The 19,659-nt window shown below is 36.2% G+C and overlaps 1 long non-coding RNA gene across 1 annotated transcript; it reads right to left on the reverse strand.

The window, feature by feature from the left end:
* Window positions 1-18,708: 18,708 nt before the first annotated feature.
* Window positions 18,709-19,075, reverse strand: LOC141703108 (uncharacterized). The gene is made up of 3 exons (XR_012567364.1): window positions 19,023-19,075; window positions 18,838-18,920; window positions 18,709-18,753 (listed from the first exon to the last, which is right to left on the reverse strand). It is a non-coding gene; the product is annotated as an uncharacterized LOC141703108 (long non-coding RNA).
* Between the last annotated feature and the right edge of the window lie 584 nt (window positions 19,076-19,659).

Genomic DNA, 19,659 nt, shown 5'->3' on the forward strand with positions numbered 1-19,659 from the left:
ATTTATTCTAGATTTGTAATAATTGATTTGAGATTAATCCCTTGTAAACGATACCGTTTGTTGTAACACCTTTCAAGTTTAATAATAGTTTTATTTAACTTGAATTTTGTTTCACTTTTTTATTCCGCATTTTATTCGATTAAACGGTATTGTTTGTATTCAACCCCCCTTCTACAAACATATTGAGACCTAACAATTGGTATCAGAGCCTTCTGATTAACGAACAAATCAAGATCCTAGACTTTTGTGATTCTTTCACTCCTTGAATTTTTATTTACTCAAAAATTCATAATGACTACACAAAAAGTTGGAACCGTTAAAATTCCACTATTCGATAAAGAAAATTATGTTATGTGGAAGAAGAAGATGCTATTGTTTTTACAAGTTGCAAATTCCAAATATCTGGAATTGTTAAAGAAGGGTCCTAAAATTCCTATGGTTATTGAACCAGAGGTAATAGAAAATGATGTGGTGATTACCAAAGCAAGAACTTATGTGAAAGATCCTGAGGATTTTTCTCCTGCTAAAAAAGAAGAAGCCTCCCTGGATGCTATCCTTCAATTAATTTTAGTAGATTCCCTTGATCCCTTGATGAATAGACATGTGATGAACTGTAAAGATTCCAAACACATCTGGGAAACTATTGAGGTTATTAATGAAGGCACAAAGGAAGTTAGGGAGAACAAATTAGAAATCCTAACCTCTGAGTATGAATACTTTAAATCCAATCCAGGAGATGGAATCACTGAAGTGTTTGAAAGGTACAATGCATTGATCAACAACCTGAACATTAATGGTAAATACTATTCCATCAGGGAGGTCAACAAAAAGTTCCTTTTAACACTGCCAACTCATCTCGAACATAAAATCACTGCCATAAGAGAAGCTAGAGATCTGAGTGAGATTTCTTTGGAAAGGCTCTATGGTGTGTTAAAGACTTATGAGTTGGAGCAGATTCAGCAGAAGGAAGTTTACGGGAAAGGAAGAGTGGTCAGCACATCTACTGCTCTAGTAGCTGATAAACAACAACAACAACCACAATATCAACAACAATCCCAACAGTCAGAAAGAATGGTACAGTCTTCCAAGGTTGAAGAAAATGTGATAGTAGCAGAATTTGATCCTCCTACTACAAATCAATCAGGAGATGATTTTTATTCCTTGGAAGAACTGGAGCAATTGGAGGATGAGTCAATGGCCCTGATTGTCAAGAGATTCTCAATGTCAGATTCAAAAGGAATCCCAAGTTCAAGTATAAGTCCAACTACAACAGATTCCAGAAAGGTGGATCTTCATCCTCTAACACCAGCAGTGGTGGGTACAAAACAGGGATGGTTGATCGAAGCACCATACGATGCTTCAACTGCAATGAGTTGGGACACTTTGCCACAGAATGCAGGAAGCCAAAACAAGTTAGGAAGAACTCTTACGATTCCAATCAGAAGAGTAAATCTGAAAGGGCTTACCTGGCAAAGGGAAGAAGCTGGGATGATACTGACAGTGAAGATGAAGAAGTTGGGAATCTTGCTCTCATGGCTAGTGATGCAAACACCTCATCGTCAAGAAAAGAGGTAAAATTTACTGATGCTGAATTAGTTTATCATCTAGGAGGTTCCTTAGATTGTGCTCGTCGTGATAATGAATTGTTAAATCAACAAATTAAAGACCTTGAGAAAGAGGTCAATGAATTAAGACTTGTGCACATTAATCAAGATAAATTAAAAGAACAAGTATCTTTTCTAGAGAATAGAGTTGACTGTTATAGACAACTAGAAACTATTCTCAAAGACAAGATCACCGGTCTTGAGGCTAAGGTTAAAGCTTACTTTAATTCTTGTTCGAAGTCCAAAGAGTTTTACAATAAGCAAGCTGTTAATCAAACATCTGGAATAGGTTATGATTATAATGTTGCTATTGGAAAATTAGGCATAAACTCCCCTCCTCATGTATGTGCTAAAGGCAGGGAAGTACCACATGTGCTTAAGGGTGTTGATGAACCCCTCTATAAAGAATCAATTACTGAACCATTTGATGAGACCTCATTTATTATTCAAGAAGAAATTCGTGTTGAAGATCATGCTAATGAGAAAGCTGTTTCCAAGTCAAGTGTGTCAAAGGTTCCAGTCAAAGTTGTGAAAGCAACTGAGACTAACTCAGACACACATGAGTTGGATAACACAAATGCCATGTCTACCATGCATAAGTTGCCTATTGTTAATCCTCTCATAAAGCATGTGGTGTTCCTGATTGTATGTCTGGTGCTTTTAATTTGATGTATGCTTATTTTAATGGTAAGCATGTTTCTAATGATAAGACTACTCCTCGTCAGCATGTGAATAATAGGAAGCATGATAGGTCTAAGACTGCTAGTCCTCCTAAAGCTAGAAAGGAGACATTTGTGCCTAAGCCTAAACAGAAATTCATCAAGGCTGTTCACAAGGTCAAATGTCCAGTCATTGAGAAAGTTGAGAACATTAAAATTAAGAATGTTGTTTTGCCTGATAAAGGCCAATTTTACAAGTATGCCGGACCCAGACAAGCTTGGGTTCCGAAGAAGGTCTAATCCATTTGTATTGCAGGGCATTAAACAGGTACAACCGGTAGTGTGGATTCTTGACAGCGGATCATCAAGACATATGACCGGAGATAGAGCCCTGCTATCAAATGTGGTTGAGAAAGCTGGCCCAGTGGTTACCTTTGGAGATAACAGCAAAGGTTTAACTGAGGGATATGGCTGTTTGCTAGCTGGAAATGTTATCATTGAAAATGTGTATGTTGTGCAAGGACTTGAACACAATGTGCTTAGCATTAGTCAGTTCTGTGACAACGGCTACAATGTTTTATTCGACAAGATGAAGTGTCAGATTCTGCACAAGAAAAGTGAAAAACCCTCCTTGATGGGAATCCGGAAAGGAAAATCTGTTCGTAGCTGACATGAACTCTAGGAAGCAATCCTGAAGTCAATTGTTTCTATGCAAAGGCATCGTCAGATGAGAGTTGGCTATGGCACAAGAGACTTTCTCATCTCAATTTCAAAACAATGAATTTCTCTTGTTAAAAGAGAATTGGTCAGAAGGTCTGCCTCAGCTGGAATTCTCCCCAGAAGGACTATGTGAGGCTTGCCAGAAAGGAAAGTCAAAGAAAGCAAGTCACAGAGGCACTGACACATCCTCCATAACTGGTGTTCTGCAATTATTGCACATGGATTTATTTGGACCAGTTAATGTCCTTTCGATGTCAAAGAAGTATTACTGTCTTGTGATAGTTGATGACTATTCCAAGTATACAGTGGGTTTTATTCCTTCACTCTAAGGATGAAACACCACAAGTTGTGATTGATCATATCAAGTTGATCGAGTTAGATTCTAATGTCCCTGTTAGAGCAATAAGGTCAGATAATGGAACAGAATTCAAGAATTCACTTCTCAATGGATTATGTACAGACAAAGGGATTACCAGACAATTTTCAGCTCCTAGAACCCCTCAGCAAAATGGAGTGGTAGAAAGGAAGAATCGTACATTGATTGAAGCTGCAAGAACGATGTTAAGTGAATCAGGTCTTCCAATGTACTTTTGGGCTGAAGCTGTCAATACTGCATGTTATACTCAGAATCGAACTCTAATCAACAAAGACTTCATGAAAACTCCTTATGAGATTTTGAATGAACAGAAACCTTCTATCAAATACTTTCATGTATTTGGTGCCAGATGCTTCGTGCTCAAGGATGGAGATGATCGTCGTGGTAAATTCGAGGCAAAGGCATATGAGGGTATTTTTGTTGGATATGGAAGAAGATCATACAGAGTGTATATCATTGATCAACACAAAGTAACTGAAAGTGTCAATGTTACATTTGATGACACTAAACTCCCTAGTATCCAAACTGAAGATCCTTCTGAGAAACTGAAGTTTGATGATATGTCAGATTCAGAATCAGAACATGGTCAAGAACCTGAGGTTGTTGCTGGTGAAGAACCTGTTAATCATGATGATACTCAAGGTAATGGTGATGGAAACTTTGGCAACAATGGAGATACCACTGCTACTGACGGAGAATCTTCAAGTCAACATGGCAACAACTCAGGGGGAGATGCTGAAGGATCAACTAGTAGGACACAACATCCCAATGAATTTCAAGGCGAATCATCAAGATCAAATCTTCCAAGACAGACTGTCTGGAATAAAGCTCATCCTTTTGAGTTGATTATTGGTGATCCAGATGTTGGAGTCAGAACTAGACGTGCTACTCAAAATGAGTGTCTGTTCTCAGGATTTCTTTCTGAGATGGAACCTAAGAAGATTGAGGAAGCACTGACTGATCCAGATTGGGTGATTGCTATGCAAGATGAACTCAATCAGTTTGAACATCAACAAGTCTGGAAACTGGTACCTAGACCTACACACAAGAAAGCTGTTGGTACTCGGTGGGTATTCAGGAATAAACTAGATGAAGATGGTGTGGTTACAAGAAACAAAGCAAGACTGGTAGCTAAAGGGTATTCTCAAGCTGAAGGCATTGATTATGATGAAACCTATGCTCCAGTGGCTAGACTAGAGGCCATCAGGATATTTCTGGCATTTGCAGCATTCTCTAACTTTAAAGTTTATCAAATGGATGTCAAGAGTGCCTTTCTGAATGGAAAGCTGGATGAAGAGGTATATGTAGAGCAACCTCCTGGTTTTGAAGATCCAGATCATTTGGATTTTGTCTACTTTCTTTTCAAGGCTATCTATGGACTCAAACAGTCTCCGAGAAAATGGTATGACACTCTCTCTGAATTTCTTATTGAAAATAGCTTTATTAGAGGTGTCATAGACAAAACTCTCTTTCTAAAAAGCATAAGAATGATACTAATATTAGTCCAAGTCTATGTGGATGATATAATATTTGGGTCTACTAATGATAATCTCTGTAAGAGATTTGCTAAGTTAATGCACAGCAAATTTGAAATGAGCATGATGGGAGAGCTGAAGTTCTTTCTTGGATTACAAGTAAATCAAAGGTTAGATGGAACTTTTATTTGTCAATCCAAGTATCTCAAGGAACTCCTCAAAAAGTACAATCTAGAGGATTCTGCATCAGCAAGGACTCCGTCAACTACAGCTGTCAAGCTTGGACCATGTGAAAACTCCATTAAGGTAGATGTCACAAGCTACAGAGGTATGATTGGCTCAGTTACTCTATCTTACTGCAAGTAGACCAGATATTATGTATGCTACATGCTTATGTGCAAGGTTCCAAGCGGATCCTAGAGATATTCATCTCGTTGCTGTTAAACGAATCTTAAGATATCTTAAGGGAACACCAAATCTAGGTATTTGGTACCCTAAAGAATCTGGTTTTAACCTTGTTGGATATACAGATTCAGATTACGCAGGAAGTGTTGTTGATAGGAAAAGCACCTCAGGGAGTTGTCAATTCCTAGGTAGCAGACTAGTCTCATGGTACAGCAAGAAACAAGCAAACAGTTTCAAATTCAACGGCTGAGGCTGAATATATTGCTGCTGGAAGCTGCTGTGCTCAGATCTTGTGGATTAGGAATCAGCTACGGGACTATGGCTCTGTATTGAACAAAATACCTATTCTATGTGATAATACAAGTGCAATAGCCATCACCAACAACCCTGTGCAGCATACAAGGACCAAGCACATTGACATCAGGTATCATTTTATTAGAGAGCACGTCATGAATGGTACTGTTGAACTATTTTTTGTTCCAACAGAAGAACAAATAGCAGATATTTTCACTAAACCTCTTGATGAATCCACATTTACCAAATTAGTTGGTAAATTGGGTATGTTGAATAGCTTTAGTGATTAAACTTGTGAATATCTGAAATCTGTTCTTGAGTGAATTTACAAATGAATTTTTCATATGAAAAATTCATTTGTAAATTCACTCAAGAACAGATTTCAGATATTCACAAGTTTAATCACTAAAGCTATTCAACATACCCAATTTACCAACTAATTTGGTAAATGTGGATTCATCAAGAGGTTTAGTGAAAATATCTGCTATTTGTTCTTCTGTTGGAACAAAAAATAGTTCAACAGTACCACGTGCTCTCTAATAAAATGATACCTGATGTCAATGTGCTTGGTCCTTGTATGCTGCACAGGGTTGTTGGTGATGGCTATTGCACTTGTATTGTCACATAGAATAGGTATTTTGTTCAATACAGAGCCATAGTCCCGTAGCTGATTCCTAATCCACAAGATCTGAGCACAGCAGCTTCCAGCAGCAATATATTCAGCCTCAGGCCGTTGAATTTGAAACTGTTTGTTGTTTCTTGCTGTACCATGAGACTAGTCTGCTACCTAGGAATTGACAACTCCCTGAGGTGCTTTTCCTATCAACAACACTTCCTGCGTAATCTGAATCTGTATATCCAACAAGGTTAAAACCAGATTCTTTAGGGTACCAAATACCTAGATTTGGTGTTCCCTTAAGATATCTTAAGATTCGTTTAACAGCAACGAGATGAATATCTCTAGGATCCGCTTGGAACCTTGCACATAAGCATGTAGCATACATAATATCTGGTCTACTTGCAGTAAGATAGAGTAACGAGCCAATCATACCTCTGTAGCTTGTGACATCTACCTTAATGGAGTTTTCACATGGTCCAAGCTTGACAGCTGTAGTTGACGGAGTCCTTGCTGATGCAGAATCCTCTAGATTGTACTTTTTGAGGAGTTCCTTGAGATACTTGGATTGACAAATAAAAGTTCCATCTAACCTTTGATTTACTTGTAATCCAAGAAAGAACTTCAGCTCTCCCATCATGCTCATTTCAAATTTGCTGTGCATTAACTTAGCAAATCTCTTACAGAGATTATCATTAGTAGACCCAAATATTATATCATCCACATAGACTTGGACTAATATAGTATCATTCTTATGCTTTTTAGAAAAGAGAGTTTTGTCTATGACACCTCTAATAAAGCTATTTTCAATAAGAAATTCAGAGAGAGTGTCATACCATTTTCTCGGAGACTGTTTGAGTCCATAGATAGCCTTGAAAAGAAAGTAGACAAAATCCAAATGATCTGGATCTTCAAAACCAGGAGGTTGCTCTACATATACCTCTTCATCCAGCTTTCCATTCAGAAAGGCACTCTTGACATCCATTTGATAAACTTTAAAGTTAGAGAATGCTGCAAATGCCAGAAATATCCTGATGGCCTCTAGTCTAGCCACTGGAGCATAGGTTTCATCATAATCAATGCCTTCAGCTTGAGAATACCCTTTAGCTACCAGTCTTGCTTTGTTTCTTGTAACCACACCATCTTCATCTAGTTTATTCCTGAATACCCACCGAGTACCAACAGCTTTCTTGTGTGTAGGTCTAGGTACCAGTTTCCAGACTTGTTGATGTTCAAACTGATTGAGTTCATCTTGCATAGCAATCACCCAATCTGGATCAGTCAGTGCTTCCTCAATCTTCTTAGGTTCCATCTCAGAAAGAAATCCTGAGAACAGACACTCATTTTGAGTAGCACGTCTAGTTCTGACTCCAACATCTGGATCACCAATAATCAACTCAAAAGGATGAGCTTTATTCCAGACAGTCTGTCTTGGAAGATTTGATCTTGATGATTCGCCTTGAAATTCATTGGGATGTTGTGTCCTACTAGTTGATCCTTCAGCATCTCCCCCTGAGTTGTTGCCATGTTGACTTGAAGATTCTCCGTCAGTAGCAGTGGTATCTCCATTGTTGCCAAAGTTTCCATCACCATTACCTTGAGTATCATCATGATTAACAGGTTCTTCACCAGCAACAACCTCAGGTTCTTGACCATGTTCTGATTCTGAATCTGACATATCATCAAACTTCAGTTTCTCAGAAGGATCTTCAGTTTGGATACTAGGGAGTTTAGTGTCATCAAATGTAACATTGACACTTTCAGTTACTTTGTGTTGATCAATGATATACACTCTGTATGATCTTCTTCCATATCCAACAAAATACCCTCATATGCCTTTGCCTCGAATTTACCACGACGATCATCTCCATCCTTGAGCACGAAGCATCTGGCACCAAATACATGAAAGTATTTGATAGAAGGTTTCTGTTCATTCAAAATCTCATAAGGAGTTTTCATGAAGTCTTTGTTGATTAGAGTTCGATTCTGAGTATAACATGCAGTATTGACAGCTTCAGCCCAAAAGTACATTGGAAGACCTGATTCACTTAACATCGTTCTTGCAGCTTCAATCAATGTACGATTCTTCCTTTCTACCACTCCATTTTGCTGAGGGGTTCTAGGAGCTGAAAATTGTCTGGTAATCCCTTTGTCTGTACAGAATCCATTGAGAAGTGAATTCTTGAATTCTGTTCCATTATCTGACCTTATTGCTCTAACAGGGACATTAGAATCTAACTCGATCAACTTGATATGATCAATCACAACTTGTGGTGTTTCATCCTTAGAGTGAAGGAATAAAACCCACGTATACTTGGAATAGTCATCAACTATCACAAGACAGTAACACTTCTTTGACATCGAAAGGACATTAACTGGTCCAAATAAATCCATGTGCAATAATTGCAGAACACCAGTTATGGAGGATGTGTCAGTGCCTCTGTGACTTGCTTTCTTTGACTTTCCTTTCTGGCAAGCCTCACATAGTCCTTCTGGGGAGAATTCCAGCTGAGGCAGACCTCTGACCAATTCTCTTTTGACAAGAGAATTCATTGTTTTGAAATTGAGATGAGAAAGTCTCTTGTGCCATAGCCAACTCTCATCTGACGATGCCTTTGCATAGAAACAATTGACTTCAGGATTGCTTCCAGAGTTCATGTCAGCTACGAACAGATTTCCTTTCCGGATTCCATCAAGGAGGGTTTTTCACTTTTCTTGTGCAGAATCTGACACTTCAGCTTGTCGAATAAAACATTGTAGCCGTTGTCACAGAACTGACTAATGCTAAGCAGATTGTGTTCAAGTCCTTGCACAACATACACATTTTCAATGATAACATTTCCAGCTAGCAAACAACCATATCCCTCAGTTAAACCTTTGTTGTTATCTCCAAAGGTAACCACTGGGCCAGCTTTCTCAACCACATTTGATAGCAGGGCTCTATCTCCGGTCATATGTCTTGACGATCCGCTGTCAAGAATCCACACTACCGGTTGTACCTGTTTAATGCCCTGCAATACAAATGGATTAGACCTTCTTCGGAACCCAAGCTTGGCTGGGTCCGGCATACTTGTAAAATTGGCCTTTATCAGGCAAAACAACATTCTTAATTTTAATGTTCTCAACTTTCTCAATGACTGGACATTTGACCTTGTGAACAGCCTTGACAAATTTCTGTTTAGGCTTAGGCACAAATGTCTCCTTTCTAGCTTTAGGAGGACTAGCAGTCTTAGACCTATCATGCTTCCTATTATTCACATGCTGACGAGGAGTAGTCTTATCATTAGAAACATGCTTACCATTAAAATAAGCATACATCAAATTAAAAGCACAAGACATACAATCAGGAACACCACATGCTTTATGAGAGGGATTAACAATAGGCAACTTATGCATGGTAGACATGGCATTTGTGTTATCCAACTCATGTGTGTCTGAGTTAGTCTCAGTTGCTTTCACAACTTTGACTGGAACCTTTGACACACTTGACTTGGAGACAGCTTTCTCATTAGCATGATCTTCAGCACGGATTTCTTCTTGAATAATAAATGAGGTCTCATCAAATGGTTCAGCAATTGATTCTTTATAGAGGGGTTCATCAACACCCTTAAGCACATGTGGTACTTCCCTGCCTTTAGCACAGACATGAGGAGGGGAGTTTATGCCTAATTTTCCAATAGCAACATTGTAATCATAACCTATTCCAGATGTTTGATTAACATCTTGCTTATTGTAAAACTCTTTGGACTTCGAACAAGAATTAAAGTAAGCTTTAACCTTAGCCTCAAGACCGGTGATCTTGTCTTTGAGAATAGTTTCGAGTTGTCTATAACAGTCAACTCTATTCTCTAGAAAAGATACTTGTTCTTTTAATTTATCTTGATTAATGTGCACAAGTCTTAATTCATTGACCTCTTTCTCAAGGTCTTTGATTTGTTGATTTAACAATTCATTATCACGACGAGCACAATCTAAGGAACCTCCTAGATGATAAACTAATTCAGCATCAGTAAATTTTACCTCTTTTCTTGACGATGAGGTGTTTGCATCACTAGCCATGAGAGCAAGATTCCCAACTTCTTCATCTTCACTGTCAGTATCATCCCAGCTTCTTCCCTTTGCCAGGTAAGCCCTTTCAGATTTACTCTTCTGATTAGAATCGTAAGAGTTCTTCCTAACTTGTTTTGGCTTCCTGCATTCTGTGGCAAAGTGTCCCAACTCATTGCAGTTGAAGCATCGAATGGTGCTTCGATCAACCATCCCTGTTTTATACCCACCACTGCTGGTGTTAGAGGATGAAGATCCACCTTTCTGGAATCTGTTGTAGTTGGACTTGTACTTGAACTTGGGATTCCTTTTGAATCTGACATTTGAGAATCTCTTGACAATCAGGGCCATTGACTCATCCTCCAATTGCTCCAGTTCTTCCAAGGAATAAAAATCATCTCCTGATTGATTTGTAGTAGGAGGATCAAATTCTGCTACTATCACATTTTCTTCAACCTTGGAAGACTGTACCATTCTTTCTGACTGTTGAGATTGTTGTTGATATTGTGGTTGTTGTTGTTGTTCATCAGCTACTAGAGCAGTAGACGTGCTGACCACTCTTCCTTTCCCGTAAACTTCCTTCTGCTGAATCTGCTCCAACTCATAAGTCTTTAACACACCATAGAGCCTTTCCAAAGAAATCTCACTCAGATCTCTTGCTTCTCTTATGGCAGTGATTCTATGTTCGAGATGAGTTGGCAGTGTTAAAAGGAACTTTTTGTTGACCTCCCTGATGGAATAGTATTTACCATTAATGTTCAGGTTGTTGATCAATGCATTGTACCTCTCAAACACTTCAGTGATTCCTTCTCCTGGATTGGATTTAAAGTATTCATACTCAGAGGTTAGGATTTCTAACTTGTTCTCCCTAACTTCCTCTGTGCCTTCATTAATAACCTCAATAGTTTCCCAGATATGTTTGGAATCTTTACAGTTCATCACATGTCTATTCATCAAGGGATCAAGGGAATCTACTAAAATTAATTGAAGGCTAGCATCCAGGGAGGCTTCTTCTTTTTCAGCAGGAGAAAAATCCTCAGGATCTTTCACATAAGTTCTTGCTTTGGTAATCACCACATCATTTTCTATTACCTCTGGTTCAATAACCATCGGAATTTTAGGACCCTTCTTTAACACTTCCAGATATTTGGAATTTGCAACTTGTAAAAACAATAGCATCTTCTTCTTCCACATAACATAATTTTCTTTATCGAATAGTGGAATTTTAACGGTTCCAACTTTTTGTGTAGTCATTATGAATTTTTGAGTAAATAAAAATTCAAGGAGTGAAAGAATCACAAAAGTCTAGGATCTTGATTTGTTACGTTAATCAGAAGGCTCTGATACCAATTGTTAGGTCTCAATATGTTTGTAGAAGGGGGGGTTGAATACAAACAATACCGTTTAATCGAATAAAATGCGGAATAAAAAAGTGAAACAAAATTCAAGTTAAATAAAACTTATTATTAAACTTGAAAGGTGTTACAACAACGGTATCGTTTACAAGGGATTAATCTCAAATCAATTATTACAAATCTAGAATAAATTCGACATGAACTTTTTCTATTTTTGCAATAAAAAGATCAAATGCTAAAAGCGATTTGAGATTAAGTTCTAGGGATTTCGATCCGCTAGATAGTTACACAAGAACAAGAAAAGGATTTCTAGTGGATTAGATTTAACAATAAATACTAGAAATAAATGATCTGTGAATTTGCAATAAGTTCTCTGCAGGTTTCTTTTGTTCTGTGTTCTTCTGATTTGATATTCAATGCTGCTCTCTTGAAAAACAGCTGCTGTTTTTAATAAATGAATCCTGTGATTTTAACTGGCAAGACAATCCATTTAGCTCAGCATGACAATCCTTTGAACTGGTAAGACTTTCGGTAGGACTATCAATTGAACTGATAGGACTTTCGGCAAGACAATCTAAATGCACTAGCATGACTTTCGGTATGACTATTGATTGTCATACCGATTGTCTTGCTAATACAAAAGATAGTCTTGCTGGATTAAAACAGATTTTAATCAAATAATAATTCTGAATTAATTAATCAATTAATTAATTAATCAATAAATTAATCTTTGCAGATTTAATTTATTTTCTTAATTAAATTATATGACTTAATTAATTAATAGAGAATTAATACCAATCTTGAGCAGCAACCTATTCTTCTGAAAATCTTCTGTAAATCACTGTCAAATATGAATCAATTCCACCACTTCAATGTTGACACTCGATGTACTGTCTGGTTCATGAGTGACTAACTTCCGTGACGTTTCTTCATGCCTTGACTTTGATACTCTTGATTTCTTCAGACTAAATCCTTGTAATTAATGATACCCTGACGAGATCTTTGTCACTTGATTAAATCCACAATCTTGATTTATATCACTGAGGCTTGATCAATTTCTTGAGCTTCTTCCAGTGAATTAAGTCATCAAGTCTGTAGAAGAACAATGTTACTTAATCATTTGACATATGTTACTCTGAGAGATCTCTCTGACGATAGGAACCACTATTTACTTGTTACATCCTTATTTGAGTTGAGTTAAATCCTCGAATAACAAATAGGCTATGACATAATGCCTTTCAAAGATAATTGGTTCCTTTCTCTGGGATTGTAGCTCTAACGATATTGAGTGCCATTGTTGTTGAGTAAGAGTGAATGGGTATGAAAAATTTGTGAGAAAGAGTTAAAATGAGAGAGAAATCAGTTTTGAATTGAAAAATCTAGGTTACTTAGAGTTCTCGAAGGCGTAAGTATAGTATCGAGATGTCTGGGTATTTATAGTAAAAGCAGATGACTTATCGAGAACTCAATATAGACGTTTGGAGTATACTTATCGAGAATCATTTTGTAGGTGAATTACATATCGAGAAGACATTTTAATTTATTCTTTTAGAGAACTAACATTTACTTATTGAGATGTCAAATAAATACCCAGTTTGTCCAAAATGGTCTGAATTGTTTCCAATTTTTATTTGAATAAATCAAAATAAAATCAGAATGATTTTTCCAAAAGTATTTTACCAAAATAATTTATTGAATTAAATTATTTCAGTTCTAATTTATTTATAAGTCTAAAATGATACTTGTAAAGAACTCTGTGAGTTAACACTTATAGAGAACTCTACAATGTCTTATCGATAAGTCATAATAAGCTTATCGAGAAGTCACTTGAGAACTTGGTAAATTGATTTATCGAGAACTCACTCGAGAAGTCTTAAAATGACTTTTCAATAAGTCAGTTAGACTTATCGAGAACTCAGTTCTCTATATACTTTTGATTACTTTGATTCTGCCTTGTGTCAATTTTACATATTGAAAAATGTAAATCAACATCTAGACAGTTTACTTAGAATTTGAAAATTCCAAGTTGAATTTTGAAAAAATAAATATGCAGAGATTTCAGAAGTATTAATAATTCATTTTCAGTTAATTTCTAATTAAATCAAATTAATTTTGATTACTAGAAATTAATTTGCTGCAACACAATAGCTGAGTTCTTGCCTTAGGATGAGGAATTTAACATACAAATTTCACTTACAGTCTAGTGAAAGTTGCTTCATACAAAGGTTTGGTAAAAATTTCAACTAACTATTTTTCTTTCGAAACAAAAATGAGCTCAGTGGTACCATTTCAGCATGTTCTCTAATAAAATGGTACCTTACATCAATGTGCTTTATTCTAGAATGATTAACTGGATTAGCCACAATAGATATAGCACTAGTATTGTCACACATGATTGGAATTTTGTGTAACACTAGGCCATAATCCATTAGCTGATTTCTAATCCAAAGCACTTGAGCACAACACTACTTCCACACTATGCGTTCAACTTCACTGTGGAAGGTTGACATAGATTGTTGTTTCTTGCTATACCAGGATACAAGTCTTTGTCCAAGAAACTGACAGCTTCCACTAGTACTCTTTCTGTCAACCCTGCATCCAGCAAAATCTGCATCTACGTATCCAACAGCTTCAAAACCAGTTCCCTTAGGATACCATAATCCCAAGTTTGGAGTCCCCTTCAAGTATCTGAAAATCCTCTTCACAGCCATCAAATATGATTCTTTTGTATTGGCTTGAAATATTGCACATAGACATATTGTAAACATGATGTCTTGTCTACTTGCTGTTAAGTAAAGCAATGATTCAATCATTCCTCTATAGCTTGTAATATCTACACTCTTGTCCTTTTTATCTTCATCCAACTTTATTACTGTAGACATATGTGTAGATGCAGGTGAACAATCAACCATGCCAAACTTTTTCAATAAATCTTTAACATGCTTAGTCTGGCTGATGAAGATTCCATCACTTCATTGACTGACTTGAAGTCCAAAAAAGTAACTTAATTCCCCCATCATACTCATTTCATATTCATTTTGCATAAGCTTAGAGAATCTTTGACAGAGCTTCTCATTAGTAGAACCAAAAATGATATCATCCACATAGATCTGAACTAGGATCATATCACCACCATGCAACTTGTAGAAGAGTGTCTTGTCTATTGTTCATCTAGTGAAACCATGATTAAGTAGAAAATATGTCAGTGTGTCATACCAAGCTCTGGGTGCCTGCTTTAGTCCATATAAAGCCTTGAGTAGCTTGTACACAAAATCTGGAAATTCTGGATCTTCAAAGTCAGGTGGCTGTTGCACATAAACTTCTTCATCTAACTCACCATTTAGAAAGACACTCTTGACATCCATTTGATACACTTTGAAGTTTGACTGTGCAGCAAATGCTATAAAGATCCTTATTGCTTCAAGTCTTGCAACTGGAGCAAAAGTTTCATCATAATCAATTCCTTCTTCCTGTGAGTAGCCTTTTACAACCAACCTTGCCTTGTTTCTGGTAACTATACCATTTTCATCCATCTTATTCCTAAACACCCATTTTGTTCCAATTACACTTCTGTTCTTTGGTGCAGGAACTGACTCCCACTACAAGAAAAAAGTCCATAGACATCACTTTTTGGCCGATGTCTATGCTTTTCCCAACCGATGTTGATGTCGGTGATGTCTATTCTAGACATCGGTGAATGCCCGATGTCTGTACTCGATTAGACATCGATTTTAGTTAAAAAACAGATGTCTATGTGTCGATTATTTACATAAAATGCTATAAATAAATTATTTAATAACTAAATTACACCTAATTAAACATGTTAAACATATCATGAGCTATGTTTTTTGTCACAAAAACATCGGTTTTAGTGAAAAACACTGATGTCTATGTGATGATTTTTACAAAAAATGCTATAACAAAATTATTTAATAACTAAATTACACTTATGAAAATATATTAAACATATATTGAGCTATGTTTTTTGTCACAAAAACATCGATAATTTTGACAAAGGTGATGTAAAATGACATATTAAACATCTGTTTCTTTAATGAAAGGTGATGTCTAATTTAGCGTATAGACATCAGTGTTTTCTGGAATGAAGTGATGTCTATGTATCATTTAGACTTAAACTTGTTAGTCTTTAACATCAGTTGTTTTCCTAAACTGATGTACATTGTGTTTTTTGACATCAGTTTTGTTTGGTTAAAAGTGATGCTTATAATGTTAATTGACATCAGTTTTATCTTAAACAAAGTGATTTCTATGTTTCATTTGGACTTGAACCTGGATTTCTTTGACATCAGTTTTTTACCTAAAAGTGATGTACATTATCTTTTTTGACATCATCTTTTCTTAATTGAAAGTGATGTGTAAGAAGTTTATAGACCAATTTGTGTAAAGTTTTACATCACTAATTGTGTAATTGTAATCTGAGAACGTCAACCAAAATAGTAAACATATGTTCTGAAATCTAAACTATTACATTCTCCAGAAACCAACTGAAGACATTCAGTCTAATGAAAATTGTAAGATAGTTTTTTCAGTATCCTGTTTTGAACACTCTTCAAAATGGACTAAAAAGTTATAACATAAAAATGTATATATTACACCGAATAACTATGACAATTTATAGATTTCTCATTTGGTAACTTGAACCATTATAGATGCAAAATCTAGGTCAGATTCACCCTCGAGTATTGTGGACAGTTCACGGTAAACTCTTTTAGCATCCAGAAGTACACAAAGTCGGCGTATTATCAAAGCACCGCGTCTAGAAATAAAATAAAAAAATCACTGATCCAAAAATAGTGGAACTTACACAAAGGATATCAGCTACTTGGGTACTAACTAGGAGAATGGGGAGAGAACTCACTTTTCTAGCAAAGATTGTCAATACGAAAATTATGGACTAAAAATACAACAAGTTGCCGAAAATGCTTTGGTTTTCTCGCTATCACTGCATGCACCTCAAGTACCAGGAGCACAACCTGAGGAAAGATACCAAAATATATCCATAGGAATTTAAAAAGGAGCAGTTTGCTTCATCATTCAGTTATAAATCAAATAACAATTTAGAACCTCATATTTACATGCATGAGATAGATCCCAAACATTTAATATTTTGACTTCAACATTCAAACTTATATAAAATTCAATATTTGAATAATTTGAACCCTAAATGGGATTATAACCATGTTTACTTTACTGCATAAGAATTTTTTATCTGGGATTGGGCAGCTCATTCTAGTTCACACAATATCCTGTCCAATGTCATTTAAAATCTGTTTTCTTTTAATCACAATACCGACTGACTAATGAAAGAATTACAATTAAAATGGTCTCACCAAGACTCAGCAGGAGGAATGTATTGATCTTATTATTATCATACTGGAGTACAAACTTATATCTACCTACTGGGAACAAAACAGAAACAAACTAATCCTACAAACCAGGAGCACTCCTACACTAACTCAACTACTGCAGCTATATTGCCATGACTTATTCAAACTCCTAAAATAACTCAAGAAAGTTTGTTGCACTTCCAAACCAAGTCAAACAGCAACATTCAGACATAAACAAATAATATTATTCCAACGTTCAGACAATTATTTACCTTAGCAAGGGGAGCAAGGCAATTTGTGGTGCAACTATCATTGGAAACAATATGGAGGTCAGATTTGTATTCCTTCTCATTGACACCAACAACAAACATAGGAGCATCTTTGCTAGGGGCAGATATTATGACCTTCTTTGCACCTCCCTGAGAAATAAGATAGAAGTCCAATCAATACCTTTCGTGAAATTACTTCACCAGAATACAAGATTATATTTAATAGGCATATATTAGTACCTAATAAACTATTTCCCCATACAAAACACTTTCCCCACAGAAAATACTCATGTCAATACATAAAAACATACCTGAAAAGAACTGACATGTACGGCTAACAACAATATTGTGAGCATTATATCATTTAACCCATACCTTGAACCGAAGACAGCAACAGGTTTCTCACCAAATAAAAGGGTCTTCTCAACCTTAACTTTGAGTTCATGATGCTTCCAGGAACCATGGACACTGTCATACTTGAACATATATGTCTACGACAAACAATAAACAACAAACAATAATCAGTTTCACTTTCACAAAAGCAAACAAGGAAGATCAATCTTAGTTGTTAACTTGTAAAACTAACACCAACTTGTAAGCATACACAGTCAATTTCAAATTAACTGAGATTTGACCAGAACACAATCGTAAAATGAATGTCTATTATAATCATTCAATCTTGCATTCAAGTTCCGATCCAGCCTTATAACAATGATAACCGTCTATAAGTAACTACAAGTTAATGCGGAACTAGTTGGAGAAGACATTGTGGAAATAGGTTTGTAATGTACACTAGTTGGAGAAGACTTTGTGGAATAAGTTGGAGAAGATTTTGTGGAACCGTAATAAGAACTGGAACGGTCATTGTCACCATCCTTAAAGGTGGCGTCAGAAGAAGGAAAATAAGCCTCTATTTCAATTTTTTCCATAATTCGTTGAGTAGTCCAGAGGTATGAAGAGTGACCCTCCACGAATTCTGTTACATCAATTTGTACCAAGAAAACTCATTTACTCATAATTATGTTAAATTTATATCAAAATATGATAAGTATATATGCTAATTACAACAAAAAATGATGGTTAGCAGATACTTGCATTCTCAATTCCAGGGGTATCAACTTCTTGCATTCCATCTAATCCTTTGCTGAGGAGACTGTTTATATATGAGAATATCAAGTTGCAACGTTTTAGAATAAACTCACAAAGATAAAATCACATGTTATGGCGAACCAATATTATACTTTTAAAATTAATCAAAAATGAAACCGAGAAATGGATTATCCAGTAGATGAGAAGAACCAGCAGAATTGTGAACATTAAGTAATAAGTTCACGGCTGCTATAGTATGTACCTAGCACAAAAGACGACTCCAAGCATCCAGTCATTTGTAGAATATGCATTCACAAATCTTCCAGACACAACCTGCAAAAGAACTGGTCTATGAATTTAAAGGGAAACATAATGGATCACCAAGACGGATCATTTATAAATAAAAAGTAGGATATTACCTTCCTTGCTTCTTCCCAGTTTTCACTATTAATAGAAAGAGGTGAACCAAGGAGAACAACTCTTTCAACCAGCTGAGCTGCAAGTATTCATTGTAACTGCATTAAAACAGTTCAAGCTAGCATAAACGAAAAGGAAAAAGAGTTTCTGTCCCTGAAGATACCATCACAGTCAGCTTTAGCCAGAGTTTCAAGACACTTGAAAATTACTCGTGCTCCAAGCGAAAACCGTATTAGCGTCACAGGCCTGAAATGTATTTGGACAAAATATTTATTAAATTTTAAACAACTAACCATGAACTCCTAGTATATCAAAATTATGTTCCTATACTTTGATTGGCATGTTTACCTCTGTCCATGCAATCCCTTTAACAGAACTTCTTCAGCGAGTAACATTCCAGCCTGATCAGACCTACTCACAAAATAGAATAATTAGCAAGACGTGGGAAGCGGGAAAAGATAAGGGAGAACTCTTGATAAAAAGAGGAACCTGTCTATGGTAATTGCCCATTTGCTGTCAATAAGATCAAGTACATTGAGTAATGCTGTTGGCCAGGCCAGTGCACTGACAAGAGAGTGTAATGCAGTCAACATGGCTCCTTGTTTCATCGCAGTAATTGTAAGCTCTGCAGCAGGTACAGGAAATTCTGTCATAAACTATATCTATCCTGACACTAATTCACTAAAGGGTGATATGATTTACGTGTAGTTAGCCAGTCCTAAATTAGAGTAAACTTGTGTTCAAAGACTTTCAAGTGACAAGGCAATTTATTAGTTTCTAGTAAAGTTCCATTATGCAGTTTTACAAGTAAAAATGAAAATCATCTACTCTAGAACATATGGAAACTTACAATAACTCTATAGTAACACTGTCATGAGCCTCTCGTACCCGGGCAGAGTGGCATACAAACAACTTAATTTCGATAACTTGTCTATAAAATAAAAAAGATAAATCTATACAAGCACCAAACACCAAATCAAAATTT

This window comes from Apium graveolens, unplaced genomic scaffold, assembly GCF_009905375.1.
Source record: "Apium graveolens cultivar Ventura unplaced genomic scaffold, ASM990537v1 ctg6245, whole genome shotgun sequence".
NCBI classification, from domain to species: Eukaryota; Viridiplantae; Streptophyta; class Magnoliopsida; order Apiales; family Apiaceae; genus Apium; species Apium graveolens.